The 23720-nt window shown below is 43.3% G+C and overlaps 63 non-coding genes across 63 annotated transcripts; 3 read left to right on the forward strand and 60 right to left on the reverse strand.

The window, feature by feature from the left end:
* Window positions 1-163: 163 nt before the first annotated feature.
* LOC135706146 (5S ribosomal RNA) lies at window positions 164-282 on the reverse strand. The gene has a single exon (XR_010518115.1). It is a non-coding gene; the product is annotated as a 5S ribosomal RNA (ribosomal RNA).
* A 196-nt stretch (window positions 283-478) lies between these two features.
* LOC135706053 (5S ribosomal RNA) lies at window positions 479-597 on the reverse strand. The gene has a single exon (XR_010518027.1). It is a non-coding gene; the product is annotated as a 5S ribosomal RNA (ribosomal RNA).
* Window positions 598-805: 208 nt separating this feature from the next.
* Window positions 806-924, reverse strand: LOC135706054 (5S ribosomal RNA). The gene has a single exon (XR_010518028.1). It is a non-coding gene; the product is annotated as a 5S ribosomal RNA (ribosomal RNA).
* A 208-nt stretch (window positions 925-1132) lies between these two features.
* Window positions 1133-1251, reverse strand: LOC135706055 (5S ribosomal RNA). Its single transcript, XR_010518029.1, has one exon. It is a non-coding gene; the product is annotated as a 5S ribosomal RNA (ribosomal RNA).
* A 208-nt stretch (window positions 1252-1459) lies between these two features.
* On the reverse strand, window positions 1460-1578 carry LOC135706057 (5S ribosomal RNA). The gene has a single exon (XR_010518031.1). It is a non-coding gene; the product is annotated as a 5S ribosomal RNA (ribosomal RNA).
* Window positions 1579-1774: 196 nt separating this feature from the next.
* Window positions 1775-1893, reverse strand: LOC135706058 (5S ribosomal RNA). The gene has a single exon (XR_010518032.1). It is a non-coding gene; the product is annotated as a 5S ribosomal RNA (ribosomal RNA).
* A 207-nt stretch (window positions 1894-2100) lies between these two features.
* On the reverse strand, window positions 2101-2219 carry LOC135706059 (5S ribosomal RNA). Its single transcript, XR_010518033.1, has one exon. It is a non-coding gene; the product is annotated as a 5S ribosomal RNA (ribosomal RNA).
* Window positions 2220-2415: 196 nt separating this feature from the next.
* LOC135706060 (5S ribosomal RNA) lies at window positions 2416-2534 on the reverse strand. Its single transcript, XR_010518034.1, has one exon. It is a non-coding gene; the product is annotated as a 5S ribosomal RNA (ribosomal RNA).
* Window positions 2535-2730: 196 nt separating this feature from the next.
* On the reverse strand, window positions 2731-2849 carry LOC135706061 (5S ribosomal RNA). Its single transcript, XR_010518035.1, has one exon. It is a non-coding gene; the product is annotated as a 5S ribosomal RNA (ribosomal RNA).
* A 208-nt stretch (window positions 2850-3057) lies between these two features.
* On the reverse strand, window positions 3058-3176 carry LOC135706062 (5S ribosomal RNA). Its single transcript, XR_010518036.1, has one exon. It is a non-coding gene; the product is annotated as a 5S ribosomal RNA (ribosomal RNA).
* Window positions 3177-3384: 208 nt separating this feature from the next.
* Window positions 3385-3503, reverse strand: LOC135706063 (5S ribosomal RNA). The gene has a single exon (XR_010518037.1). It is a non-coding gene; the product is annotated as a 5S ribosomal RNA (ribosomal RNA).
* Window positions 3504-3711: 208 nt separating this feature from the next.
* Window positions 3712-3830, reverse strand: LOC135706064 (5S ribosomal RNA). Its single transcript, XR_010518038.1, has one exon. It is a non-coding gene; the product is annotated as a 5S ribosomal RNA (ribosomal RNA).
* Window positions 3831-4026: 196 nt separating this feature from the next.
* On the reverse strand, window positions 4027-4145 carry LOC135706065 (5S ribosomal RNA). Its single transcript, XR_010518039.1, has one exon. It is a non-coding gene; the product is annotated as a 5S ribosomal RNA (ribosomal RNA).
* A 208-nt stretch (window positions 4146-4353) lies between these two features.
* On the reverse strand, window positions 4354-4472 carry LOC135706066 (5S ribosomal RNA). The gene has a single exon (XR_010518040.1). It is a non-coding gene; the product is annotated as a 5S ribosomal RNA (ribosomal RNA).
* A 208-nt stretch (window positions 4473-4680) lies between these two features.
* Window positions 4681-4799, reverse strand: LOC135706068 (5S ribosomal RNA). Its single transcript, XR_010518042.1, has one exon. It is a non-coding gene; the product is annotated as a 5S ribosomal RNA (ribosomal RNA).
* Window positions 4800-5007: 208 nt separating this feature from the next.
* Window positions 5008-5126, reverse strand: LOC135706069 (5S ribosomal RNA). Its single transcript, XR_010518043.1, has one exon. It is a non-coding gene; the product is annotated as a 5S ribosomal RNA (ribosomal RNA).
* A 196-nt stretch (window positions 5127-5322) lies between these two features.
* LOC135706070 (5S ribosomal RNA) lies at window positions 5323-5441 on the reverse strand. Its single transcript, XR_010518044.1, has one exon. It is a non-coding gene; the product is annotated as a 5S ribosomal RNA (ribosomal RNA).
* A 208-nt stretch (window positions 5442-5649) lies between these two features.
* Window positions 5650-5768, reverse strand: LOC135706071 (5S ribosomal RNA). The gene has a single exon (XR_010518045.1). It is a non-coding gene; the product is annotated as a 5S ribosomal RNA (ribosomal RNA).
* A 207-nt stretch (window positions 5769-5975) lies between these two features.
* On the reverse strand, window positions 5976-6094 carry LOC135706072 (5S ribosomal RNA). The gene has a single exon (XR_010518046.1). It is a non-coding gene; the product is annotated as a 5S ribosomal RNA (ribosomal RNA).
* Window positions 6095-6290: 196 nt separating this feature from the next.
* Window positions 6291-6409, reverse strand: LOC135706073 (5S ribosomal RNA). Its single transcript, XR_010518047.1, has one exon. It is a non-coding gene; the product is annotated as a 5S ribosomal RNA (ribosomal RNA).
* Window positions 6410-6616: 207 nt separating this feature from the next.
* LOC135706074 (5S ribosomal RNA) lies at window positions 6617-6735 on the reverse strand. The gene has a single exon (XR_010518048.1). It is a non-coding gene; the product is annotated as a 5S ribosomal RNA (ribosomal RNA).
* Window positions 6736-6931: 196 nt separating this feature from the next.
* On the reverse strand, window positions 6932-7050 carry LOC135706075 (5S ribosomal RNA). The gene has a single exon (XR_010518049.1). It is a non-coding gene; the product is annotated as a 5S ribosomal RNA (ribosomal RNA).
* Window positions 7051-7246: 196 nt separating this feature from the next.
* LOC135706076 (5S ribosomal RNA) lies at window positions 7247-7365 on the reverse strand. The gene has a single exon (XR_010518050.1). It is a non-coding gene; the product is annotated as a 5S ribosomal RNA (ribosomal RNA).
* A 208-nt stretch (window positions 7366-7573) lies between these two features.
* Window positions 7574-7692, reverse strand: LOC135706077 (5S ribosomal RNA). The gene has a single exon (XR_010518051.1). It is a non-coding gene; the product is annotated as a 5S ribosomal RNA (ribosomal RNA).
* Window positions 7693-7888: 196 nt separating this feature from the next.
* LOC135706079 (5S ribosomal RNA) lies at window positions 7889-8007 on the reverse strand. Its single transcript, XR_010518053.1, has one exon. It is a non-coding gene; the product is annotated as a 5S ribosomal RNA (ribosomal RNA).
* Window positions 8008-8214: 207 nt separating this feature from the next.
* LOC135706080 (5S ribosomal RNA) lies at window positions 8215-8333 on the reverse strand. Its single transcript, XR_010518054.1, has one exon. It is a non-coding gene; the product is annotated as a 5S ribosomal RNA (ribosomal RNA).
* Window positions 8334-8529: 196 nt separating this feature from the next.
* LOC135706081 (5S ribosomal RNA) lies at window positions 8530-8648 on the reverse strand. Its single transcript, XR_010518055.1, has one exon. It is a non-coding gene; the product is annotated as a 5S ribosomal RNA (ribosomal RNA).
* A 207-nt stretch (window positions 8649-8855) lies between these two features.
* Window positions 8856-8974, reverse strand: LOC135706082 (5S ribosomal RNA). The gene has a single exon (XR_010518056.1). It is a non-coding gene; the product is annotated as a 5S ribosomal RNA (ribosomal RNA).
* A 207-nt stretch (window positions 8975-9181) lies between these two features.
* On the reverse strand, window positions 9182-9300 carry LOC135706084 (5S ribosomal RNA). The gene has a single exon (XR_010518057.1). It is a non-coding gene; the product is annotated as a 5S ribosomal RNA (ribosomal RNA).
* A 196-nt stretch (window positions 9301-9496) lies between these two features.
* Window positions 9497-9615, reverse strand: LOC135706085 (5S ribosomal RNA). Its single transcript, XR_010518058.1, has one exon. It is a non-coding gene; the product is annotated as a 5S ribosomal RNA (ribosomal RNA).
* A 196-nt stretch (window positions 9616-9811) lies between these two features.
* On the reverse strand, window positions 9812-9930 carry LOC135706086 (5S ribosomal RNA). Its single transcript, XR_010518059.1, has one exon. It is a non-coding gene; the product is annotated as a 5S ribosomal RNA (ribosomal RNA).
* A 207-nt stretch (window positions 9931-10137) lies between these two features.
* Window positions 10138-10256, reverse strand: LOC135706087 (5S ribosomal RNA). The gene has a single exon (XR_010518060.1). It is a non-coding gene; the product is annotated as a 5S ribosomal RNA (ribosomal RNA).
* A 207-nt stretch (window positions 10257-10463) lies between these two features.
* LOC135706088 (5S ribosomal RNA) lies at window positions 10464-10582 on the reverse strand. Its single transcript, XR_010518061.1, has one exon. It is a non-coding gene; the product is annotated as a 5S ribosomal RNA (ribosomal RNA).
* Window positions 10583-10789: 207 nt separating this feature from the next.
* Window positions 10790-10908, reverse strand: LOC135706089 (5S ribosomal RNA). The gene has a single exon (XR_010518062.1). It is a non-coding gene; the product is annotated as a 5S ribosomal RNA (ribosomal RNA).
* A 207-nt stretch (window positions 10909-11115) lies between these two features.
* Window positions 11116-11234, reverse strand: LOC135706091 (5S ribosomal RNA). Its single transcript, XR_010518064.1, has one exon. It is a non-coding gene; the product is annotated as a 5S ribosomal RNA (ribosomal RNA).
* Window positions 11235-11441: 207 nt separating this feature from the next.
* On the reverse strand, window positions 11442-11560 carry LOC135706092 (5S ribosomal RNA). The gene has a single exon (XR_010518065.1). It is a non-coding gene; the product is annotated as a 5S ribosomal RNA (ribosomal RNA).
* Window positions 11561-11756: 196 nt separating this feature from the next.
* Window positions 11757-11875, reverse strand: LOC135706093 (5S ribosomal RNA). Its single transcript, XR_010518066.1, has one exon. It is a non-coding gene; the product is annotated as a 5S ribosomal RNA (ribosomal RNA).
* Window positions 11876-12071: 196 nt separating this feature from the next.
* Window positions 12072-12190, reverse strand: LOC135706094 (5S ribosomal RNA). The gene has a single exon (XR_010518067.1). It is a non-coding gene; the product is annotated as a 5S ribosomal RNA (ribosomal RNA).
* Window positions 12191-12398: 208 nt separating this feature from the next.
* LOC135706095 (5S ribosomal RNA) lies at window positions 12399-12517 on the reverse strand. Its single transcript, XR_010518068.1, has one exon. It is a non-coding gene; the product is annotated as a 5S ribosomal RNA (ribosomal RNA).
* A 207-nt stretch (window positions 12518-12724) lies between these two features.
* LOC135706147 (5S ribosomal RNA) lies at window positions 12725-12843 on the reverse strand. The gene has a single exon (XR_010518116.1). It is a non-coding gene; the product is annotated as a 5S ribosomal RNA (ribosomal RNA).
* A 196-nt stretch (window positions 12844-13039) lies between these two features.
* On the reverse strand, window positions 13040-13158 carry LOC135706096 (5S ribosomal RNA). Its single transcript, XR_010518069.1, has one exon. It is a non-coding gene; the product is annotated as a 5S ribosomal RNA (ribosomal RNA).
* A 208-nt stretch (window positions 13159-13366) lies between these two features.
* LOC135706097 (5S ribosomal RNA) lies at window positions 13367-13485 on the reverse strand. Its single transcript, XR_010518070.1, has one exon. It is a non-coding gene; the product is annotated as a 5S ribosomal RNA (ribosomal RNA).
* Window positions 13486-13693: 208 nt separating this feature from the next.
* On the reverse strand, window positions 13694-13812 carry LOC135706098 (5S ribosomal RNA). Its single transcript, XR_010518071.1, has one exon. It is a non-coding gene; the product is annotated as a 5S ribosomal RNA (ribosomal RNA).
* Window positions 13813-14020: 208 nt separating this feature from the next.
* On the reverse strand, window positions 14021-14139 carry LOC135706100 (5S ribosomal RNA). Its single transcript, XR_010518072.1, has one exon. It is a non-coding gene; the product is annotated as a 5S ribosomal RNA (ribosomal RNA).
* Window positions 14140-14347: 208 nt separating this feature from the next.
* Window positions 14348-14466, reverse strand: LOC135706101 (5S ribosomal RNA). The gene has a single exon (XR_010518073.1). It is a non-coding gene; the product is annotated as a 5S ribosomal RNA (ribosomal RNA).
* Window positions 14467-14662: 196 nt separating this feature from the next.
* On the reverse strand, window positions 14663-14781 carry LOC135706103 (5S ribosomal RNA). The gene has a single exon (XR_010518075.1). It is a non-coding gene; the product is annotated as a 5S ribosomal RNA (ribosomal RNA).
* A 207-nt stretch (window positions 14782-14988) lies between these two features.
* Window positions 14989-15107, reverse strand: LOC135706104 (5S ribosomal RNA). The gene has a single exon (XR_010518076.1). It is a non-coding gene; the product is annotated as a 5S ribosomal RNA (ribosomal RNA).
* A 196-nt stretch (window positions 15108-15303) lies between these two features.
* LOC135706105 (5S ribosomal RNA) lies at window positions 15304-15422 on the reverse strand. The gene has a single exon (XR_010518077.1). It is a non-coding gene; the product is annotated as a 5S ribosomal RNA (ribosomal RNA).
* A 196-nt stretch (window positions 15423-15618) lies between these two features.
* On the reverse strand, window positions 15619-15737 carry LOC135706106 (5S ribosomal RNA). Its single transcript, XR_010518078.1, has one exon. It is a non-coding gene; the product is annotated as a 5S ribosomal RNA (ribosomal RNA).
* Window positions 15738-15945: 208 nt separating this feature from the next.
* Window positions 15946-16064, reverse strand: LOC135706107 (5S ribosomal RNA). The gene has a single exon (XR_010518079.1). It is a non-coding gene; the product is annotated as a 5S ribosomal RNA (ribosomal RNA).
* A 208-nt stretch (window positions 16065-16272) lies between these two features.
* On the reverse strand, window positions 16273-16391 carry LOC135706108 (5S ribosomal RNA). Its single transcript, XR_010518080.1, has one exon. It is a non-coding gene; the product is annotated as a 5S ribosomal RNA (ribosomal RNA).
* A 196-nt stretch (window positions 16392-16587) lies between these two features.
* LOC135706109 (5S ribosomal RNA) lies at window positions 16588-16706 on the reverse strand. The gene has a single exon (XR_010518081.1). It is a non-coding gene; the product is annotated as a 5S ribosomal RNA (ribosomal RNA).
* A 208-nt stretch (window positions 16707-16914) lies between these two features.
* Window positions 16915-17033, reverse strand: LOC135706110 (5S ribosomal RNA). The gene has a single exon (XR_010518082.1). It is a non-coding gene; the product is annotated as a 5S ribosomal RNA (ribosomal RNA).
* A 208-nt stretch (window positions 17034-17241) lies between these two features.
* On the reverse strand, window positions 17242-17360 carry LOC135706111 (5S ribosomal RNA). The gene has a single exon (XR_010518083.1). It is a non-coding gene; the product is annotated as a 5S ribosomal RNA (ribosomal RNA).
* A 208-nt stretch (window positions 17361-17568) lies between these two features.
* On the reverse strand, window positions 17569-17687 carry LOC135706112 (5S ribosomal RNA). The gene has a single exon (XR_010518084.1). It is a non-coding gene; the product is annotated as a 5S ribosomal RNA (ribosomal RNA).
* A 196-nt stretch (window positions 17688-17883) lies between these two features.
* Window positions 17884-18002, reverse strand: LOC135706114 (5S ribosomal RNA). Its single transcript, XR_010518086.1, has one exon. It is a non-coding gene; the product is annotated as a 5S ribosomal RNA (ribosomal RNA).
* A 208-nt stretch (window positions 18003-18210) lies between these two features.
* Window positions 18211-18329, reverse strand: LOC135706116 (5S ribosomal RNA). The gene has a single exon (XR_010518087.1). It is a non-coding gene; the product is annotated as a 5S ribosomal RNA (ribosomal RNA).
* A 211-nt stretch (window positions 18330-18540) lies between these two features.
* On the reverse strand, window positions 18541-18659 carry LOC135706117 (5S ribosomal RNA). Its single transcript, XR_010518088.1, has one exon. It is a non-coding gene; the product is annotated as a 5S ribosomal RNA (ribosomal RNA).
* Window positions 18660-20216: 1557 nt separating this feature from the next.
* Window positions 20217-20288, forward strand: TRNAQ-UUG (transfer RNA glutamine (anticodon UUG)). Its single transcript has one exon. It is a non-coding gene; the product is annotated as a tRNA-Gln (tRNA).
* A 1149-nt stretch (window positions 20289-21437) lies between these two features.
* On the forward strand, window positions 21438-21509 carry TRNAC-GCA (transfer RNA cysteine (anticodon GCA)). The gene has a single exon. It is a non-coding gene; the product is annotated as a tRNA-Cys (tRNA).
* A 428-nt stretch (window positions 21510-21937) lies between these two features.
* Window positions 21938-22009, reverse strand: TRNAQ-UUG (transfer RNA glutamine (anticodon UUG)). Its single transcript has one exon. It is a non-coding gene; the product is annotated as a tRNA-Gln (tRNA).
* A 901-nt stretch (window positions 22010-22910) lies between these two features.
* On the forward strand, window positions 22911-22982 carry TRNAQ-UUG (transfer RNA glutamine (anticodon UUG)). Its single transcript has one exon. It is a non-coding gene; the product is annotated as a tRNA-Gln (tRNA).
* An 89-nt stretch (window positions 22983-23071) lies between these two features.
* Window positions 23072-23143, reverse strand: TRNAC-GCA (transfer RNA cysteine (anticodon GCA)). The gene has a single exon. It is a non-coding gene; the product is annotated as a tRNA-Cys (tRNA).
* Window positions 23144-23720: the final 577 nt, after the last annotated feature.

The following is a 23720-nucleotide window of genomic DNA, read 5'->3' on the forward strand; positions in this document are numbered from 1 at the left end:
TAGTGGGTGGTGCACGTGAAATTCGATTCTAATCGAATGCAAAATGACAACTAATATTAAATCAAATTCACTCCTACAAACGGAAGGCATCTCTCTTTCCTAATGGCAAAATAGCAATAATCCTGAGTTCGAATCCACCTTCGGGACGACTAAAAAGCAAAAAGTCCAACGACACGCGACGTTCCCAAGCGGTCACCCATCTAAGTACTAATCGCGCCCAATGTTGCTTAACTTCGGTGATCGGACGAGAACCGGTGTTTTCAACATGGTATGATCGTTGACGAAGGCAGACAGCATAGGAGGGAGTTTTATGCTGCATTCCCATCTAGTGGGTGGTGCACGTGAAATTCGATTCTAATCGAATGGGGCTAATATCTTCTAAGAGAATGCAAAATGACATCAAATTCACTATCTCTAATGGCAAAATAGCAATAATCCTGAGTTCGAATCCACCTTCGGGACGACTAAAAAGCAAAAAGGCCAACGACACGCGACGTTCCCAAGCGGTCACCCATCTAAGTACTAATCGCGCCCAATGTTGCTTAACTTCGGTGATCGGACGAGAACCGGTGTTTTCAACATGGTATGATCGTTGACGAAGGCAGACAGCATAGGAGGGAGTTTTATGCTGCATTCCCATCTAGTGGGTGGTGCACGTGAAATTCGATTCTAATCGAATGGGGCTAATATCTGCTAAGAGAATGCAAAATGACAACTAATATGAAATCAAATTCACTATCTCTAATGGCAAAATAGCAATAATCCTGAGTTCGAATCCACCTTCAGGACGACTAAAAAGCAAAAAGGCCAACGACACGCGACGTTCCCAAGCGGTCACCCATCTAAGTACTAATCGCGCCCAATGTTGCTTAACTTCGGTGATCGGACGAGAACCGGTGTTTTCAACATGGTATGATCGTTGACGAAGGCAGACAGCATAGGAGGGAGTTTTATGCTGCATTCCCATCTAGTGGGTGGTGCACGTGAAATTCGATTCTAATCGAATGGGGCTAATATCTGCTAAGAGAATGCAAAATGACAACTAATATGAAATCAAATTCACTATCTCTAATGGCAAAATAGCAATAATCCTGAGTTCGAATCCACCTTCAGGACGACTAAAAAGCAAAAAGGCCAACGACACGCGACGTTCCCAAGCGGTCACCCATCTAAGTACTAATCGCGCCCAATGTTGCTTAACTTCGGTGATCGGACGAGAACCGGTGTTTTCAACATGGTATGATCGTTGACGAAGGCAGGCAGCATAGGAGGGAGTTTTATGCTGCATTCCCATCAAGTGGGTGGTGCACGTGAAATTCGATTCTAATCGAATGGGGCTAATATCTGCTAAGAGAATGCAAAATGACAACTAATATGAAATCAAATTCACTATCTCTAATGGCAAAATAGCAATAATCCTGAGTTCGAATCCACCTTCAGGACGACTAAAAAGCAAAAAGGCCAACGACACGCGACGTTCCCAAGCGGTCACCCATCTAAGTACTAATCGCGCCCAATGTTGCTTAACTTCGGTGATCGGACGAGAACCGGTGTTTTCAACATGGTATGATCGTTGACGAAGGCGGACAGCATAGGAGGGAGTTTTATGCTGCATTCCCATCTAGTGGGTGGTGCACGTGAAATTCGATTCTAATCGAATGGGGCTAATATCTTCTAAGAGAATGCAAAATGACATCAAATTCACTATCTCTAATGGCAAAATAGCAATAATCCTGAGTTCGAATCCACCTTCGGGACGACTAAAAAGCAAAAAGGCCAACGACACGCGACGTTCCCAAGCGGTCACCCATCTAAGTACTAATCGCGCCCAATGTTGCTTAACTTCGGTGATCGGACGAGAACCGGTGTTTTCAACATGGTATGATCGTTGACGAAGGCAGACAGCATAGGAGGGAGTTTTATGCTGCATTCCCATCTAGTGGGTGGTGCACGTGAAATTCGATTCTAATCGAATGCAAAATGACAACTAATATTAAATCAAATTCACTCCTACAAACGGAAGGCATCTCTCTTTCCTAATGGCAAAATAGCAATAATCCTGAGTTCGAATCCACCTTCGGGACGACTAAAAAGCAAAAAGGCCAACGACACGCGACGTTCCCAAGCGGTCACCCATCTAAGTACTAATCGCGCCCAATGTTGCTTAACTTCGGTGATCGGACGAGAACCGGTGTTTTCAACATGGTATGATCGTTGACGAAGGCAGACAGCATAGGAGGGAGTTTTATGCTGCATTCCCATCTAGTGGGTGGTGCACGTGAAATTCGATTCTAATCGAATGGGGCTAATATCTTCTAAGAGAATGCAAAATGACATCAAATTCACTATCTCTAATGGCAAAATAGCAATAATCCTGAGTTCGAATCCACCTTCGGGACGACTAAAAAGCAAAAAGGCCAACGACACGCGACGTTCCCAAGCGGTCACCCATCTAAGTACTAATCGCGCCCAATGTTGCTTAACTTCGGTGATCGGACGAGAACCGGTGTTTTCAACATGGTATGATCGTTGACGAAGGCGGACAGCATAGGAGGGAGTTTTATGCTGCATTCCCATCTAGTGGGTGGTGCACGTGAAATTCGATTCTAATCGAATGGGGCTAATATCTTCTAAGAGAATGCAAAATGACATCAAATTCACTATCTCTAATGGCAAAATAGCAATAATCCTGAGTTCGAATCCACCTTCGGGACGACTAAAAAGCAAAAAGGCCAACGACACGCGACGTTCCCAAGCGGTCACCCATCTAAGTACTAATCGCGCCCAATGTTGCTTAACTTCGGTGATCGGACGAGAACCGGTGTTTTCAACATGGTATGATCGTTGACGAAGGCAGACAGCATAGGAGGGAGTTTTATGCTGCATTCCCATCTAGTGGGTGGTGCACGTGAAATTCGATTCTAATCGAATGGGGCTAATATCTGCTAAGAGAATGCAAAATGACAACTAATATGAAATCAAATTCACTATCTCTAATGGCAAAATAGCAATAATCCTGAGTTCGAATCCACCTTCAGGACGACTAAAAAGCAAAAAGGCCAACGACACGCGACGTTCCCAAGCGGTCACCCATCTAAGTACTAATCGCGCCCAATGTTGCTTAACTTCGGTGATCGGACGAGAACCGGTGTTTTCAACATGGTATGATCGTTGACGAAGGCAGACAGCATAGGAGGGAGTTTTATGCTGCATTCCCATCTAGTGGGTGGTGCACGTGAAATTCGATTCTAATCGAATGGGGCTAATATCTGCTAAGAGAATGCAAAATGACAACTAATATGAAATCAAATTCACTATCTCTAATGGCAAAATAGCAATAATCCTGAGTTCGAATCCACCTTCAGGACGACTAAAAAGCAAAAAGGCCAACGACACGCGACGTTCCCAAGCGGTCACCCATCTAAGTACTAATCGCGCCCAATGTTGCTTAACTTCGGTGATCGGACGAGAACCGGTGTTTTCAACATGGTATGATCGTTGACGAAGGCAGACAGCATAGGAGGGAGTTTTATGCTGCATTCCCATCTAGTGGGTGGTGCACGTGAAATTCGATTCTAATCGAATGGGGCTAATATCTGCTAAGAGAATGCAAAATGACAACTAATATGAAATCAAATTCACTATCTCTAATGGCAAAATAGCAATAATCCTGAGTTCGAATCCACCTTCAGGACGACTAAAAAGCAAAAAGGCCAACGACACGCGACGTTCCCAAGCGGTCACCCATCTAAGTACTAATCGCGCCCAATGTTGCTTAACTTCGGTGATCGGACGAGAACCGGTGTTTTCAACATGGTATGATCGTTGACGAAGGCGGACAGCATAGGAGGGAGTTTTATGCTGCATTCCCATCTAGTGGGTGGTGCACGTGAAATTCGATTCTAATCGAATGGGGCTAATATCTTCTAAGAGAATGCAAAATGACATCAAATTCACTATCTCTAATGGCAAAATAGCAATAATCCTGAGTTCGAATCCACCTTCGGGACGACTAAAAAGCAAAAAGGCCAACGACACGCGACGTTCCCAAGCGGTCACCCATCTAAGTACTAATCGCGCCCAATGTTGCTTAACTTCGGTGATCGGACGAGAACCGGTGTTTTCAACATGGTATGATCGTTGACGAAGGCAGACAGCATAGGAGGGAGTTTTATGCTGCATTCCCATCAAGTGGGTGGTGCACGTGAAATTCGATTCTAATCGAATGGGGCTAATATCTGCTAAGAGAATGCAAAATGACAACTAATATGAAATCAAATTCACTATCTCTAATGGCAAAATAGCAATAATCCTGAGTTCGAATCCACCTTCGGGACGACTAAAAAGCAAAAAGGCCAACGACACGCGACGTTCCCAAGCGGTCACCCATCTAAGTACTAATCGCGCCCAATGTTGCTTAACTTCGGTGATCGGACGAGAACCGGTGTTTTCAACATGGTATGATCGTTGACGAAGGCAGACAGCATAGGAGGGAGTTTTATGCTGCATTCCCATCAAGTGGGTGGTGCACGTGAAATTCGATTCTAATCGAATGGGGCTAATATCTGCTAAGAGAATGCAAAATGACAACTAATATGAAATCAAATTCACTATCTCTAATGGCAAAATAGCAATAATCCTGAGTTCGAATCCACCTTCGGGACGACTAAAAAGCAAAAAGGCCAACGACACGCGACGTTCCCAAGCGGTCACCCATCTAAGTACTAATCGCGCCCAATGTTGCTTAACTTCGGTGATCGGACGAGAACCGGTGTTTTCAACATGGTATGATCGTTGACGAAGGCAGACAGCATAGGAGGGAGTTTTATGCTGCATTCCCATCTAGTGGGTGGTGCACGTGAAATTCGATTCTAATCGAATGGGGCTAATATCTGCTAAGAGAATGCAAAATGACAACTAATATGAAATCAAATTCACTATCTCTAATGGCAAAATAGCAATAATCCTGAGTTCGAATCCACCTTCAGGACGACTAAAAAGCAAAAAGGCCAACGACACGCGACGTTCCCAAGCGGTCACCCATCTAAGTACTAATCGCGCCCAATGTTGCTTAACTTCGGTGATCGGACGAGAACCGGTGTTTTCAACATGGTATGATCGTTGACGAAGGCGGACAGCATAGGAGGGAGTTTTATGCTGCATTCCCATCTAGTGGGTGGTGCACGTGAAATTCGATTCTAATCGAATGGGGCTAATATCTTCTAAGAGAATGCAAAATGACATCAAATTCACTATCTCTAATGGCAAAATAGCAATAATCCTGAGTTCGAATCCACCTTCGGGACGACTAAAAAGCAAAAAGGCCAACGACACGCGACGTTCCCAAGCGGTCACCCATCTAAGTACTAATCGCGCCCAATGTTGCTTAACTTCGGTGATCGGACGAGAACCGGTGTTTTCAACATGGTATGATCGTTGACGAAGGCAGACAGCATAGGAGGGAGTTTTATGCTGCATTCCCATCAAGTGGGTGGTGCACGTGAAATTCGATTCTAATCGAATGGGGCTAATATCTGCTAAGAGAATGCAAAATGACAACTAATATGAAATCAAATTCACTATCTCTAATGGCAAAATAGCAATAATCCTGAGTTCGAATCCACCTTCGGGACGACTAAAAAGCAAAAAGGCCAACGACACGCGACGTTCCCAAGCGGTCACCCATCTAAGTACTAATCGCGCCCAATGTTGCTTAACTTCGGTGATCGGACGAGAACCGGTGTTTTCAACATGGTATGATCGTTGACGAAGGCAGATAGCATAGGAGGGAGTTTTATGCTGCATTCCCATCTAGTGGGTGGTGCACGTGAAATTCGATTCTAATCGAATGCAAAATGACAACTAATATTAAATCAAATTCACTCCTACAAACGGAAGGCATCTCTCTTTCCTAATGGCAAAATAGCAATAATCCTGAGTTCGAATCCACCTTCGGGACGACTAAAAAGCAAAAAGGCCAACGACACGCGACGTTCCCAAGCGGTCACCCATCTAAGTACTAATCGCGCCCAATGTTGCTTAACTTCGGTGATCGGACGAGAACCGGTGTTTTCAACATGGTATGATCGTTGACGAAGGCAGACAGCATAGGAGGGAGTTTTATGCTGCATTCCCATCTAGTGGGTGGTGCACGTGAAATTCGATTCTAATCGAATGGGGCTAATATCTTCTAAGAGAATGCAAAATGACATCAAATTCACTATCTCTAATGGCAAAATAGCAATAATCCTGAGTTCGAATCCACCTTCGGGACGACTAAAAAGCAAAAAGGCCAACGACACGCGACGTTCCCAAGCGGTCACCCATCTAAGTACTAATCGCGCCCAATGTTGCTTAACTTCGGTGATCGGACGAGAACCGGTGTTTTCAACATGGTATGATCGTTGACGAAGGCAGATAGCATAGGAGGGAGTTTTATGCTGCATTCCCATCTAGTGGGTGGTGCACGTGAAATTCGATTCTAATCGAATGCAAAATGACAACTAATATTAAATCAAATTCACTCCTACAAACGGAAGGCATCTCTCTTTCCTAATGGCAAAATAGCAATAATCCTGAGTTCGAATCCACCTTCGGGACGACTAAAAAGCAAAAAGGCCAACGACACGCGACGTTCCCAAGCGGTCACCCATCTAAGTACTAATCGCGCCCAATGTTGCTTAACTTCGGTGATCGGACGAGAACCGGTGTTTTCAACATGGTATGATCGTTGACGAAGGCAGACAGCATAGGAGGGAGTTTTATGCTGCATTCCCATCTAGTGGGTGGTGCACGTGAAATTCGATTCTAATCGAATGGGGCTAATATCTTCTAAGAGAATGCAAAATGACATCAAATTCACTATCTCTAATGGCAAAATAGCAATAATCCTGAGTTCGAATCCACCTTCGGGACGACTAAAAAGCAAAAAGGCCAACGACACGCGACGTTCCCAAGCGGTCACCCATCTAAGTACTAATCGCGCCCAATGTTGCTTAACTTCGGTGATCGGACGAGAACCGGTGTTTTCAACATGGTATGATCGTTGACGAAGGCGGACAGCATAGGAGGGAGATTTATGCTGCATTCCCATCAAGTGGGTGGTGCACGTGAAATTCGATTCTAATCGAATGGGGCTAATATCTTCTAAGAGAATGCAAAATGACATCAAATTCACTATCTCTAATGGCAAAATAGCAATAATCCTGAGTTCGAATCCACCTTCGGGACGACTAAAAAGCAAAAAGGCCAACGACACGCGACGTTCCCAAGCGGTCACCCATCTAAGTACTAATCGCGCCCAATGTTGCTTAACTTCGGTGATCGGACGAGAACCGGTGTTTTCAACATGGTATGATCGTTGACGAAGGCAGGCAGCATAGGAGGGAGTTTTATGCTGCATTCCCATCAAGTGGGTGGTGCACGTGAAATTCGATTCTAATCGAATGGGGCTAATATCTGCTAAGAGAATGCAAAATGACAACTAATATGAAATCAAATTCACTATCTCTAATGGCAAAATAGCAATAATCCTGAGTTCGAATCCACCTTCAGGACGACTAAAAAGCAAAAAGGCCAACGACACGCGACGTTCCCAAGCGGTCACCCATCTAAGTACTAATCGCGCCCAATGTTGCTTAACTTCGGTGATCGGACGAGAACCGGTGTTTTCAACATGGTATGATCGTTGACGAAGGCAGACAGCATAGGAGGGAGTTTTATGCTGCATTCCCATCAAGTGGGTGGTGCACGTGAAATTCGATTCTAATCGAATGGGGCTAATATCTGCTAAGAGAATGCAAAATGACATCAAATTCACTATCTCTAATGGCAAAATAGCAATAATCCTGAGTTCGAATCCACCTTCGGGACGACTAAAAAGCAAAAAGGCCAACGACACGCGACGTTCCCAAGCGGTCACCCATCTAAGTACTAATCGCGCCCAATGTTGCTTAACTTCGGTGATCGGACGAGAACCGGTGTTTTCAACATGGTATGATCGTTGACGAAGGCAGGCAGCATAGGAGGGAGTTTTATGCTGCATTCCCATCTAGTGGGTGGTGCACGTGAAATTCGATTCTAATCGAATGCAAAATGACAACTAATATTAAATCAAATTCACTCCTACAAACGGAAGGCATCTCTCTTTCCTAATGGCAAAATAGCAATAATCCTGAGTTCGAATCCACCTTCGGGACGACTAAAAAGCAAAAAGGCCAACGACACGCGACGTTCCCAAGCGGTCACCCATCTAAGTACTAATCGCGCCCAATGTTGCTTAACTTCGGTGATCGGACGAGAACCGGTGTTTTCAACATGGTATGATCGTTGACGAAGGCAGATAGCATAGGAGGGAGTTTTATGCTGCATTCCCATCTAGTGGGTGGTGCACGTGAAATTCGATTCTAATCGAATGGGGCTAATATCTTCTAAGAGAATGCAAAATGACATCAAATTCACTATCTCTAATGGCAAAATAGCAATAATCCTGAGTTCGAATCCACCTTCGGGACGACTAAAAAGCAAAAAGGCCAACGACACGCGACGTTCCCAAGCGGTCACCCATCTAAGTACTAATCGCGCCCAATGTTGCTTAACTTCGGTGATCGGACGAGAACCGGTGTTTTCAACATGGTATGATCGTTGACGAAGGCAGATAGCATAGGAGGGAGTTTTATGCTGCATTCCCATCTAGTGGGTGGTGCACGTGAAATTCGATTCTAATCGAATGCAAAATGACAACTAATATTAAATCAAATTCACTCCTACAAACGGAAGGCATCTCTCTTTCCTAATGGCAAAATAGCAATAATCCTGAGTTCGAATCCACCTTCGGGACGACTAAAAAGCAAAAAGGCCAACGACACGCGACGTTCCCAAGCGGTCACCCATCTAAGTACTAATCGCGCCCAATGTTGCTTAACTTCGGTGATCGGACGAGAACCGGTGTTTTCAACATGGTATGATCGTTGACGAAGGCGGACAGCATAGGAGGGAGTTTTATGCTGCATTCCCATCTAGTGGGTGGTGCACGTGAAATTCGATTCTAATCGAATGCAAAATGACAACTAATATTAAATCAAATTCACTCCTACAAACGGAAGGCATCTCTCTTTCCTAATGGCAAAATAGCAATAATCCTGAGTTCGAATCCACCTTCGGGACGACTAAAAAGCAAAAAGGCCAACGACACGCGACGTTCCCAAGCGGTCACCCATCTAAGTACTAATCGCGCCCAATGTTGCTTAACTTCGGTGATCGGACGAGAACCGGTGTTTTCAACATGGTATGATCGTTGACGAAGGCAGACAGCATAGGAGGGAGTTTTATGCTGCATTCCCATCTAGTGGGTGGTGCACGTGAAATTCGATTCTAATCGAATGGGGCTAATATCTTCTAAGAGAATGCAAAATGACATCAAATTCACTATCTCTAATGGCAAAATAGCAATAATCCTGAGTTCGAATCCACCTTCGGGACGACTAAAAAGCAAAAAGGCCAACGACACGCGACGTTCCCAAGCGGTCACCCATCTAAGTACTAATCGCGCCCAATGTTGCTTAACTTCGGTGATCGGACGAGAACCGGTGTTTTCAACATGGTATGATCGTTGACGAAGGCAGACAGCATAGGAGGGAGTTTTATGCTGCATTCCCATCAAGTGGGTGGTGCACGTGAAATTCGATTCTAATCGAATGGGGCTAATATCTGCTAAGAGAATGCAAAATGACATCAAATTCACTATCTCTAATGGCAAAATAGCAATAATCCTGAGTTCGAATCCACCTTCGGGACGACTAAAAAGCAAAAAGGCCAACGACACGCGACGTTCCCAAGCGGTCACCCATCTAAGTACTAATCGCGCCCAATGTTGCTTAACTTCGGTGATCGGACGAGAACCGGTGTTTTCAACATGGTATGATCGTTGACGAAGGCAGATAGCATAGGAGGGAGTTTTATGCTGCATTCCCATCTAGTGGGTGGTGCACGTGAAATTCGATTCTAATCGAATGCAAAATGACAACTAATATTAAATCAAATTCACTCCTACAAACGGAAGGCATCTCTCTTTCCTAATGGCAAAATAGCAATAATCCTGAGTTCGAATCCACCTTCGGGACGACTAAAAAGCAAAAAGGCCAACGACACGCGACGTTCCCAAGCGGTCACCCATCTAAGTACTAATCGCGCCCAATGTTGCTTAACTTCGGTGATCGGACGAGAACCGGTGTTTTCAACATGGTATGATCGTTGACGAAGGCAGATAGCATAGGAGGGAGTTTTATGCTGCATTCCCATCTAGTGGGTGGTGCACGTGAAATTCGATTCTAATCGAATGCAAAATGACAACTAATATTAAATCAAATTCACTCCTACAAACGGAAGGCATCTCTCTTTCCTAATGGCAAAATAGCAATAATCCTGAGTTCGAATCCACCTTCGGGACGACTAAAAAGCAAAAAGGCCAACGACACGCGACGTTCCCAAGCGGTCACCCATCTAAGTACTAATCGCGCCCAATGTTGCTTAACTTCGGTGATCGGACGAGAACCGGTGTTTTCAACATGGTATGATCGTTGACGAAGGCAGATAGCATAGGAGGGAGTTTTATGCTGCATTCCCATCTAGTGGGTGGTGCACGTGAAATTCGATTCTAATCGAATGCAAAATGACAACTAATATTAAATCAAATTCACTCCTACAAACGGAAGGCATCTCTCTTTCCTAATGGCAAAATAGCAATAATCCTGAGTTCGAATCCACCTTCGGGACGACTAAAAAGCAAAAAGGCCAACGACACGCGACGTTCCCAAGCGGTCACCCATCTAAGTACTAATCGCGCCCAATGTTGCTTAACTTCGGTGATCGGACGAGAACCGGTGTTTTCAACATGGTATGATCGTTGACGAAGGCAGATAGCATAGGAGGGAGTTTTATGCTGCATTCCCATCTAGTGGGTGGTGCACGTGAAATTCGATTCTAATCGAATGCAAAATGACAACTAATATTAAATCAAATTCACTCCTACAAACGGAAGGCATCTCTCTTTCCTAATGGCAAAATAGCAATAATCCTGAGTTCGAATCCACCTTCGGGACGACTAAAAAGCAAAAAGGCCAACGACACGCGACGTTCCCAAGCGGTCACCCATCTAAGTACTAATCGCGCCCAATGTTGCTTAACTTCGGTGATCGGACGAGAACCGGTGTTTTCAACATGGTATGATCGTTGACGAAGGCAGATAGCATAGGAGGGAGTTTTATGCTGCATTCCCATCTAGTGGGTGGTGCACGTGAAATTCGATTCTAATCGAATGCAAAATGACAACTAATATTAAATCAAATTCACTCCTACAAACGGAAGGCATCTCTCTTTCCTAATGGCAAAATAGCAATAATCCTGAGTTCGAATCCACCTTCGGGACGACTAAAAAGCAAAAAGGCCAACGACACGCGACGTTCCCAAGCGGTCACCCATCTAAGTACTAATCGCGCCCAATGTTGCTTAACTTCGGTGATCGGACGAGAACCGGTGTTTTCAACATGGTATGATCGTTGACGAAGGCAGACAGCATAGGAGGGAGTTTTATGCTGCATTCCCATCTAGTGGGTGGTGCACGTGAAATTCGATTCTAATCGAATGGGGCTAATATCTGCTAAGAGAATGCAAAATGACATCAAATTCACTATCTCTAATGGCAAAATAGCAATAATCCTGAGTTCGAATCCACCTTCAGGACGACTAAAAAGCAAAAAGGCCAACGACACGCGACGTTCCCAAGCGGTCACCCATCTAAGTACTAATCGCGCCCAATGTTGCTTAACTTCGGTGATCGGACGAGAACCGGTGTTTTCAACATGGTATGATCGTTGACGAAGGCAGACAGCATAGGAGGGAGTTTTATGCTGCATTCCCATCTAGTGGGTGGTGCACGTGAAATTCGATTCTAATCGAATGGGGCTAATATCTTCTAAGAGAATGCAAAATGACATCAAATTCACTATCTCTAATGGCAAAATAGCAATAATCCTGAGTTCGAATCCACCTTCGGGACGACTAAAAAGCAAAAAGGCCAACGACACGCGACGTTCCCAAGCGGTCACCCATCTAAGTACTAATCGCGCCCAATGTTGCTTAACTTCGGTGATCGGACGAGAACCGGTGTTTTCAACATGGTATGATCGTTGACGAAGGCAGGCAGCATAGGAGGGAGTTTTATGCTGCATTCCCATCAAGTGGGTGGTGCACGTGAAATTCGATTCTAATCGAATGGGGCTAATATCTGCTAAGAGAATGCAAAATGACAACTAATATGAAATCAAATTCACTATCTCTAATGGCAAAATAGCAATAATCCTGAGTTCGAATCCACCTTCAGGACGACTAAAAAGCAAAAAGGCCAACGACACGCGACGTTCCCAAGCGGTCACCCATCTAAGTACTAATCGCGCCCAATGTTGCTTAACTTCGGTGATCGGACGAGAACCGGTGTTTTCAACATGGTATGATCGTTGACGAAGGCAGATAGCATAGGAGGGAGTTTTATGCTGCATTCCCATCTAGTGGGTGGTGCACGTGAAATTCGATTCTAATCGAATGCAAAATGACAACTAATATTAAATCAAATTCACTCCTACAAACGGAAGGCATCTCTCTTTCCTAATGGCAAAATAGCAATAATCCTGAGTTCGAATCCACCTTCGGGACGACTAAAAAGCAAAAAGTCCAACGACACGCGACGTTCCCAAGCGGTCACCCATCTAAGTACTAATCGCGCCCAATGTTGCTTAACTTCGGTGATCGGACGAGAACCGGTGTTTTCAACATGGTATGATCGTTGACGAAGGCAGACAGCATAGGAGGGAGTTTTATGCTGCATTCCCATCTAGTGGGTGGTGCACGTGAAATTCGATTCTAATCGAATGGGGCTAATATCTTCTAAGAGAATGCAAAATGACATCAAATTCACTATCTCTAATGGCAAAATAGCAATAATCCTGAGTTCGAATCCACCTTCGGGACGACTAAAAAGCAAAAAGGCCAACGACACGCGACGTTCCCAAGCGGTCACCCATCTAAGTACTAATCGCGCCCAATGTTGCTTAACTTCGGTGATCGGACGAGAACCGGTGTTTTCAACATGGTATGATCGTTGACGAAGGCAGACAGCATAGGAGGGAGTTTTATGCTGCATTCCCATCTAGTGGGTGGTGCACGTGAAATTCGATTCTAATCGAATGGGGCTAATATCTGCTAAGAGAATGCAAAATGACAACTAATATGAAATCAAATTCACTATCTCTAATGGCAAAATAGCAATAATCCTGAGTTCGAATCCACCTTCAGGACGACTAAAAAGCAAAAAGGCCAACGACACGCGACGTTCCCAAGCGGTCACCCATCTAAGTACTAATCGCGCCCAATGTTGCTTAACTTCGGTGATCGGACGAGAACCGGTGTTTTCAACATGGTATGATCGTTGACGAAGGCAGGCAGCATAGGAGGGAGTTTTATGCTGCATTCCCATCAAGTGGGTGGTGCACGTGAAATTCGATTCTAATCGAATGGGGCTAATATCTGCTAAGAGAATGCAAAATGACAACTAATATGAAATCAAATTCACTATCTCTAATGGCAAAATAGCAATAATCCTGAGTTCGAATCCACCTTCAGGACGACTAAAAAGCAAAAAGGCCAACGACACGCGACGTTCCCAAGCGGTCACCCATCTAAGTACTAATCGCGCCCAATGTTGCTTAACTTCGGTGATCGGACGAGAACCGGTGTTTTCAACATGGTATGATCGTTGACGAAGGCAGACAGCATAGGAGGGAGTTTTATGCTGCATTCCCATCTAGTGGGTGGTGCACGTGAAATTCGATTCTAATCGAATGGGGCTAATATCTGCTAAGAGAATGCAAAATGACAACTAATATGAAATCAAATTCACTATCTCTAATGGCAAAATAGCAATAATCCTGAGTTCGAATCCACCTTCAGGACGACTAAAAAGCAAAAAGGCCAACGACACGCGACGTTCCCAAGCGGTCACCCATCTAAGTACTAATCGCGCCCAATGTTGCTTAACTTCGGTGATCGGACGAGAACCGGTGTTTTCAACATGGTATGATCGTTGACGAAGGCAGGCAGCATAGGAGGGAGTTTTATGCTGCATTCCCATCAAGTGGGTGGTGCACGTGAAATTCGATTCTAATCGAATGGGGCTAATATCTGCTAAGAGAATGCAAAATGACAACTAATATGAAATCAAATTCACTATCTCTAATGGCAAAATAGCAATAATCCTGAGTTCGAATCCACCTTCAGGACGACTAAAAAGCAAAAAGGCCAACGACACGCGACGTTCCCAAGCGGTCACCCATCTAAGTACTAATCGCGCCCAATGTTGCTTAACTTCGGTGATCGGACGAGAACCGGTGTTTTCAACATGGTATGATCGTTGACGAAGGCGGACAGCATAGGAGGGAGTTTTATGCTGCATTCCCATCTAGTGGGTGGTGCACGTGAAATTCGATTCTAATCGAATGGGGCTAATATCTTCTAAGAGAATGCAAAATGACATCAAATTCACTATCTCTAATGGCAAAATAGCAATAATCCTGAGTTCGAATCCACCTTCGGGACGACTAAAAAGCAAAAAGGCCAACGACACGCGACGTTCCCAAGCGGTCACCCATCTAAGTACTAATCGCGCCCAATGTTGCTTAACTTCGGTGATCGGACGAGAACCGGTGTTTTCAACATGGTATGATCGTTGACGAAGGCAGACAGCATAGGAGGGAGTTTTATGCTGCATTCCCATCTAGTGGGTGGTGCACGTGAAATTCGATTCTAATCGAATGCAAAATGACAACTAATATTAAATCAAATTCACTCCTACAAACGGAAGGCATCTCTCTTTCCTAATGGCAAAATAGCAATAATCCTGAGTTCGAATCCACCTTCGGGACGACTAAAAAGCAAAAAGGCCAACGACACGCGACGTTCCCAAGCGGTCACCCATCTAAGTACTAATCGCGCCCAATGTTGCTTAACTTCGGTGATCGGACGAGAACCGGTGTTTTCAACATGGTATGATCGTTGACGAAGGCAGACAGCATAGGAGGGAGTTTTATGCTGCATTCCCATCTAGTGGGTGGTGCACGTGAAATTCGATTCTAATCGAATGGGGCTAATATCTTCTAAGAGAATGCAAAATGACATCAAATTCACTATCTCTAATGGCAAAATAGCAATAATCCTGAGTTCGAATCCACCTTCGGGACGACTAAAAAGCAAAAAGGCCAACGACACGCGACGTTCCCAAGCGGTCACCCATCTAAGTACTAATCGCGCCCAATGTTGCTTAACTTCGGTGATCGGACGAGAACCGGTGTTTTCAACATGGTATGATCGTTGACGAAGGCAGACAGCATAGGAGGGAGTTTTATGCTGCATTCCCATCTAGTGGGTGGTGCACGTGAAATTCGATTCTAATCGAATGGGGCTAATATCTTCTAAGAGAATGCAAAATGACATCAAATTCACTATCTCTAATGGCAAAATAGCAATAATCCTGAGTTCGAATCCACCTTCGGGACGACTAAAAAGCAAAAAGGCCAACGACACGCGACGTTCCCAAGCGGTCACCCATCTAAGTACTAATCGCGCCCAATGTTGCTTAACTTCGGTGATCGGACGAGAACCGGTGTTTTCAACATGGTATGATCGTTGACGAAGGCAGACAGCATAGGAGGGAGTTTTATGCTGCATTCCCATCTAGTGGGTGGTGCACGTGAAATTCGATTCTAATCGAATGGGGCTAATATCTGCTAAGAGAATGCAAAATGACAACTAATATGAAATCAAATTCACTATCTCTAATGGCAAAATAGCAATAATCCTGAGTTCGAATCCACCTTCAGGACGACTAAAAAGCAAAAAGGCCAACGACACGCGACGTTCCCAAGCGGTCACCCATCTAAGTACTAATCGCGCCCAATGTTGCTTAACTTCGGTGATCGGACGAGAACCGGTGTTTTCAACATGGTATGATCGTTGACGAAGGCAGACAGCATAGGAGGGAGTTTTATGCTGCATTCCCATCTAGTGGGTGGTGCACGTGAAATTCGATTCTAATCGAATGGGGCTAATATCTGCTAAGAGAATGCAAAATGACAACTAATATGAAATCAAATTCACTATCTCTAATGGCAAAATAGCAATAATCCTGAGTTCGAATCCACCTTCAGGACGACTAAAAAGCAAAAAGGCCAACGACACGCGACGTTCCCAAGCGGTCACCCATCTAAGTACTAATCGCGCCCAATGTTGCTTAACTTCGGTGATCGGACGAGAACCGGTGTTTTCAACATGGTATGATCGTTGACGAAGGCGGACAGCATAGGAGGGAGTTTTATGCTGCATTCCCATCTAGTGGGTGGTGCACGTGAAATTCGATTCTAATCGAATGGGGCTAATATCTTCTAAGAGAATGCAAAATGACATCAAATTCACTATCTCTAATGGCAAAATAGCAATAATCCTGAGTTCGAATCCACCTTCGGGACGACTAAAAAGCAAAAAGGCCAACGACACGCGACGTTCCCAAGCGGTCACCCATCTAAGTACTAATCGCGCCCAATGTTGCTTAACTTCGGTGATCGGACGAGAACCGGTGTTTTCAACATGGTATGATCGTTGACGAAGGCAGACAGCATAGGAGGGAGTTTTATGCTGCATTCCCATCAAGTGGGTGGTGCACGTGAAATTCGATTCTAATCGAATGGGGCTAATATCTGCTAAGAGAATGCAAAATGACAACTAATATGAAATCAAATTCACTATCTCTAATGGCAAAATAGCAATAATCCTGAGTTCGAATCCACCTTCGGGACGACTAAAAAGCAAAAAGGCCAACGACACGCGACGTTCCCAAGCGGTCACCCATCTAAGTACTAATCGCGCCCAATGTTGCTTAACTTCGGTGATCGGACGAGAACCGGTGTTTTCAACATGGTATGATCGTTGACGAAGGCAGACAGCATAGGAGGGAGTTTTATGCTGCATTCCCATCAAGTGGGTGGTGCACGTGAAATTCGATTCTAATCGAATGGGGCTAATATCTGCTAAGAGAATGCAAAATGACAACTAATATGAAATCAAATTCACTATCTCTAATGGCAAAATAGCAATAATCCTGAGTTCGAATCCACCTTCGGGACGACTAAAAAGCAAAAAGGCCAACGACACGCGACGTTCCCAAGCGGTCACCCATCTAAGTACTAATCGCGCCCAATGTTGCTTAACTTCGGTGATCGGACGAGAACCGGTGTTTTCAACATGGTATGATCGTTGACGAAGGCAGACAGCATAGGAGGGAGTTTTATGCTGCATTCCCATCTAGTGGGTGGTGCACGTGAAATTCGATTCTAATCGAATGGGGCTAATATCTGCTAAGAGAATGCAAAATGACAACTAATATGAAATCAAATTCACTATCTCTAATGGCAAAATAGCAATAATCCTGAGTTCGAATCCACCTTCAGGACGACTAAAAAGCAAAAAGGCCAACGACACGCGACGTTCCCAAGCGGTCACCCATCTAAGTACTAATCGCGCCCAATGTTGCTTAACTTCGGTGATCGGACGAGAACCGGTGTTTTCAACATGGTATGATCGTTGACGAAGGCGGACAGCATAGGAGGGAGTTTTATGCTGCATTCCCATCTAGTGGGTGGTGCACGTGAAATTCGATTCTAATCGAATGGGGCTAATATCTTCTAAGAGAATGCAAAATGACATCAAATTCACTATCTCTAATGGCAAAATAGCAATAATCCTGAGTTCGAATCCACCTTCGGGACGACTAAAAAGCAAAAAGGCCAACGACACGCGACGTTCCCAAGCGGTCACCCATCTAAGTACTAATCGCGCCCAATGTTGCTTAACTTCGGTGATCGGACGAGAACCGGTGTTTTCAACATGGTATGATCGTTGACGAAGGCAGACAGCATAGGAGGGAGTTTTATGCTGCATTCCCATCAAGTGGGTGGTGCACGTGAAATTCGATTCTAATCGAATGGGGCTAATATCTGCTAAGAGAATGCAAAATGACAACTAATATGAAATCAAATTCACTATCTCTAATGGCAAAATAGCAATAATCCTGAGTTCGAATCCACCTTCGGGACGACTAAAAAGCAAAAAGGCCAACGACACGCGACGTTCCCAAGCGGTCACCCATCTAAGTACTAATCGCGCCCAATGTTGCTTAACTTCGGTGATCGGACGAGAACCGGTGTTTTCAACATGGTATGATCGTTGACGAAGGCAGACAGCATAGGAGGGAGTTTTATGCTGCATTCCCATCAAGTGGGTGGTGCACGTGAAATTCGATTCTAATCGAATGGGGCTAATATCTGCTAAGAGAATGCAAAATGACAACTAATATGAAATCAAATTCACTATCTCTAATGGCAAAATAGCAATAATCCTGAGTTCGAATCCACCTTCGTCGGGACGACTAAAAAGCAAAAAGGCCAACGACACGCGACGTTCCCAAGCGGTCACCCATCTAAGTACTAATCGCGCCCAATGTTGCTTAACTTCGGTGATCGGACGAGAACCGGTGTTTTCAACATGGTATGATCGTTGACGAAGGCAAGACAGCATAGGAGGGAGTTTTATGCTGCATTCCCATCAAGTGGGTGGTGCACGTGAACGCCAACGAGAACCGGTGTTTTCAACATGGTATGATCGTTGACGAAGGCAGACAGCATAGGAGGGAGTTTTATGCTGCATTCCCATCAAGTGGGTGGTGCACGTGAAATTCGATTCTAATCGAATGCAAAATGACAACTAATATGAAATCAAATTCACTCGTACAAACGGAAGGCATCTCTCATTCCTAATGGCAAAATAGCAATAATCCTGAGTTCGAATCCACCTTCGGGACGACTAAAAAGCAAAAAGGCCAACGACACGCGACGTTCCCAAGCGGTCACCCATCTAATACTTATCACACGATCAACGTCAACAAGACCAAATCGTTGGATGTCAACTCCGCCAACCCTTCCAACATTACGGTAGCGGGGCAAGCAGTGGAGAAGGTCGAAAGTTTCCAATATCTTAGCAGCCAAATAGCGTCGGACGGTGGGACCAAGAGCGACGTACATAGGTGCACGAATCAAGAAGGCTCAACAAGGAAATAAAGAACAACTGTTTAAAAAAAAATCAGCCTTTTTTTGACTGAACCGATGAAGGATGTCATATTAACTACGTGAACATTAAAGTTAATTTACAGTTCATATAATTATCATCTAGATTATCAATAGGTATTAACTCTTCATTTTGAACCCAGGAAAGATATCTGAATATTCGAGACGGCAGCCGTTGATGCTATTCAGAAGGAGCAGCAGAAGATACAACGGCAGGAAATTTCTGGAAACATTCCCAATTACCCTGCAAAGACGAATAATCAGTTTCAGTACTATATTTTCCAGATCCGTGCGCGAAAGGTCGGTCTTGAGAAGCGAATCATTCGGATTTCGTATAAAGTTTATGCCTTAGTTTATCCTATTCATATTATGTAGTATTAATAAAATACATTATTTATTCACACCGTGCAGTTTTTGCTTTTTCTATTCAATAATGAATGTAAACAATATTGAAAAGGGACCTCATCAATACTCTATCACTTTCAATGATTAGTATGCTTCACAGTACATAAAGAGTATAAATCAGCCTTATACTTTTCATTTCAGCGCCCTTCATAGGATCTTACTAAGTTTAATTTCTTATCTTTATCTTTCATGCTTATATGGCAATGGCAAAAATCTATGTGGTTTGCTTAATACAATCAATATGAATAATTCTTTTCGTGTATGTAGCTTACTGGCTTCGTTTACCATTGAATTCAAGCTGAAAATGCATTAGGTCCTAAGCAACATTGACAGATTCTCTTTCGTTAATAACAGTGTGCTAAACATAACTGTGAATTTCTTAACATGGCCGTGAGAATGCAAAGAGAATCTGTCAATGTTACTTAGGACCTAATGCATTGTTCAGCTTGAATTGTATTCTATCTGCATTGTGGGACTAATTGAACTACCACCATGATACTTTAGTACAACAAAACGCTTCCGTTCAATATGTATACACTAGTATATGTGACTGATTTTATGTTGGTCTGTTGGCACTCCTTTGCATGTATAGGTTCCATGGTGTAACGGTTAGCACTCAGGACTTTGAATCCTGCGATCCGAGTTCAAATCTCGGTGGAACCTCTTTTTTGCTACTTAAAGCATCCGTCATACAGTCAAGCTACTTTATACAGAATTCTGATAATAGGTATGTGCATGTGTAGTTCAGAAAAATCTTGTTGATCCTCGGCGATATTGACATAAGGCAATTAAAAAGATCATCAAGGAATACTACCATCATTTCTAGATAGAGCTGGAATTAGGGCGTAACAGTTTTTGTAAACAATGACTTCTATCGATGATTTCTAGGAACTCAAGGCACACCCACGCAGACTAACATAACCATCGGATAGAGGAAATCTTTCCCTACCCAATGAGGATGTTGGTTTGCGTGGGCGAGCCTTGCATTTTTAGAAGTCATAGATAGAAGTCATTGTTAACAAAAGCTGTTAGGCCCAATTACAGCTCTATCTAGATTTGTCTCAATGAGATGGAAATAAATAAATAAATAAGTTAAGACACAAATTCAAGGAACCTTTAAAGTGAATGGTTCTCTAGGTTCGTGCCTACTTTTAATACAGTGGTTTTGTCTCGATTTTTGGTTGGATTCTCAGTGTTGTGATTGGTTTTTTTACGTTTCGGCCGTAGTTTTGGGGGCCTTTTCCAAGGGTTGCAATGTCTACCCTTCACAAAACAATTTATCTACGAATTTGTTGTACGTGAAAAGTTTTTTTGCATTATTTAACGGTCTTATACAGCTCTACAACGTTTGATTCAAATCATGTTGAACTGCAGTCTGTCATAGCATTTTTTTTCTTCTAGGGGCCATCGATTTATAGAATTATCGAATTATAAAATTAACTCGATATCCACAATCCCATACAAAATCGCTGTTACAATAGCCATGAAATTCATTTTTACTATGGTTCTATAACTCAATATCGAGTTAGTGGACATCGAGTGTAAAGAGTTGATTGTAGTTAAATAAACCAATTTGACTAATTCATCACTTATTTCACAGCAACTATTTATGTAATGATTATCGGAATTTGGAAAGACTTCAAAACCACTTGTATTCAATGAAGCATTCTCCATACACATATGCTCAATGAACCATTTAACAATTTGCTATTTTGTATCTTACGAGAACATTTTTAATGATAGATTTCCTGAGTACAACCCTGACGTGACCCCTAAATCTTTTGAAATGCAGTTCAAAGCTCCCCACCACAAGGGGGTATAGCTCAGTGGTAGAGCATTCGACTGCAGATCGAGAGGTCCCCGGTTCAAACCCGGGTGCCCCCTCGCTTATCTTTTTTGAGCTCTTTTCATTGGAAACGTCAACATTGCTGTAAAAAATTGTTGATACAAATGTATGCAAAAATACTGTACGGGAACAGACAGTGTCATAATCACACTATATAGGAATACTTAACTAAAACGACAAGACTAAAATTTTGTAATGACATATTTAACAGTCCTTGGTAAAAAAAAAGCAATACATCTATGCTATGTGAGTCAACAGTTAGTCAGTGTTAACGAAAATAATTCCCGACCAATAGAAAAAGGTCCAGCAGCTTTTCTGAACAAAATATGTAATGCCCTTTTTCTTTGCGAACCGAAGATGCTCGCCTACCAACAACAACAATCATCTTGTTGGAGCGGATGGGCCCTTTTCTATTGTTGACAGCCAAAAATTTAACATTACTTTGAAGAGCCACAACAAAAAAACGAGGTTCCACCGAGATTTGAACTCGGATCGCAGGATTCAAAGTCCTGAGTGCTAACCGTTACACCATGGAACCTTGATACAGGGAGCAGCTCAAGGGGCTACAATCATAGTTGGCATTAAATTGATAAACGGTTGCTATAAAATCGATATTTCTCTATTCTTCACGGCACTCGATAATAAATATTTATAGGAACAAATCGTTCATTCCCCATTGATTAAATTAAGATAATTGCTGTTATAAGACTTTAAAACACGTTACATTGCATGAAAATGATCTTATCTTCAAGATAAACCAATAACTGGACCATTGCGCGTTGTGTTGTGTAGTGACGCACTAGATAATTGACTTCGTCATGTTATACTTCTACTCATTTTAAGATTAGCTTTCACTTTGTTGTACTTACACAAATTTGTTCGTGTAAGCATCAACATAAGATAAGATTGCTGAACCATTTTGTACACCTTGTGTAGATGTCGAAAATTAACTATGTACGTCGGCTGAAGTGCCTATTTTTGTCTTCAAACTAAAAACATCAAATAGAGTTGGGAACTACTTCATCGGGGGCTGCAAGCACAGGGTAAATATATTTTTTGCCGTATGATGCTTCACATTCTAGAGCATCTTTGAATGGAATTTTGATCAATTTTCTTTAGAAAAAGAACGTGCTGAATCCCTAATCTATATTGAGCATTGCGCACATTATAAGTCCATTTCAGGAGTCCAGTTCAGTTCAGTTACAATTGCAAAATACAATATGATATCGATATATGTAAGTACAATGAGTGGTTTCATAATCGGAAGAATTGCAATGAACAAATTCGTTTAATGCAGAGAGATAAAGTAAAGCAAAGGATGTGCTTAAAAGGACGGACATTTGTGAGCATCGTTCGCAACACATAGACTTTAAATATTTTTGGACGAATTGATCGACCATCTCATTTTTTCCCCTCCATCCCCAAGCGGGGAGCACTACGGTTCCATGGTGTAACGGTTAGCACTCAGGACTTTGAATCCTGCGATCCGAGTTCAAATCTCGGTGGAACCTCGTTTTTGTGGGTTGTATTTTGTAATGGTGTGGTGTGGATTACCCCATAATTTTTAATACAAAAAACAAGAAGAACGAAAAAGATCGTGAGGGGGCACCCGGGTTTGAACCGGGGACCTCTCGATCTGCAGTCGAATGCTCTACCACTGAGCTATACCCCCGTGATGAGTAAGGCGTTCCGAGAGAAATACAAAAACTTGCTCTTCCTCATACGCCTTCTTCGTTACAAATAGTAAATAACTTACGGTAGTTGGTGTTGGTGAAGCATGCGCAGTGGCAGGGAGAGGCGACTGCATGCATGGCATAATAGGCGTGGCTTCGTTGTGTACACAGCATTCGTAGTAAATAGGTTTGCCAAAGAACGGAGCAGGGTAGGACAGGCAAGTTTTCCTCCTGGAAAGTGGTAACATTATGGCTTGAATCTGGAAGTAAGGTGTAAATATTGTATCAATATGGCGTAATTCTACCTGTGTTCGTGGGCTACATAATAACATGAACAAACACCACCGGTGCATTACATGATTAAAGAAGCTATTCACTACGATAATGAGACTACATTTTGGTTTCGCTTATGGCATCAATGGGCTCCCAGCTGCTGCCACTTCTCCATTCCGGATACCAGGAATCGAAATGGGCTGCAGCAGTGCTTCTTCCGGCCCAGGTAGAGCGATGTGTAGTAAAAGCAAAATTATATACAGCTAGTTTTATGTGTCCTCATTAATTCGTAATCGAATCAAT

Source organism: Ochlerotatus camptorhynchus, unplaced genomic scaffold, assembly GCF_037179485.1.
Source record: "Ochlerotatus camptorhynchus isolate MF236.1 unplaced genomic scaffold, CSIRO-AGI_Acam_v1.1 ptg000274l, whole genome shotgun sequence".
Lineage (NCBI taxonomy): Eukaryota > Metazoa > Arthropoda > Insecta > Diptera > Culicidae > Ochlerotatus > Ochlerotatus camptorhynchus.